Here is a 300-nt window from a genome sequence, read left to right as displayed (position 1 = left end):
CAATTGGAATATTGTTAAAAGAAAAGCATTGTCTTACATTGTGTTAGTTTGAAATTAGAGCATTTACTGACTGACTGTTGTTTATATTATCAATATTGCTTTTTGACATCATTGTTCAAATAATGTTATCTCTTTTCTTTTTTAAAGTGTAAGTGTAAAATAGTTACCAATTTATGTCACATTGTTTTTATCTCTATAATTTTGCTATTGGTCGATTGACCTATCGTGTTGTCATTGTATAATTATAATGTTGATCGATATTTTCAGTTTTGAATCACTGATGATGGAGGTAGTTAACCC

General features: G+C 27.7%; 1 protein-coding gene across 1 annotated transcript in view; it reads right to left on the bottom strand.

The window, feature by feature from the left end:
- LOC119588913 overlaps positions 1 to 300 on the bottom strand; it is a 60,027-nt gene that overhangs the window by 58,992 nt on the left and 735 nt on the right. The gene's annotated exons all lie outside the window — the stretch shown is intronic.

This window comes from Penaeus monodon, chromosome 24 (genome assembly GCF_015228065.2).
Source record: "Penaeus monodon isolate SGIC_2016 chromosome 24, NSTDA_Pmon_1, whole genome shotgun sequence".
Classification (NCBI taxonomy): Eukaryota; Metazoa; Arthropoda; class Malacostraca; order Decapoda; family Penaeidae; genus Penaeus; species Penaeus monodon.
Note: the sequence above shows the minus strand (reverse complement) of the source record. Positions and strands in the feature narration are given on the sequence as shown.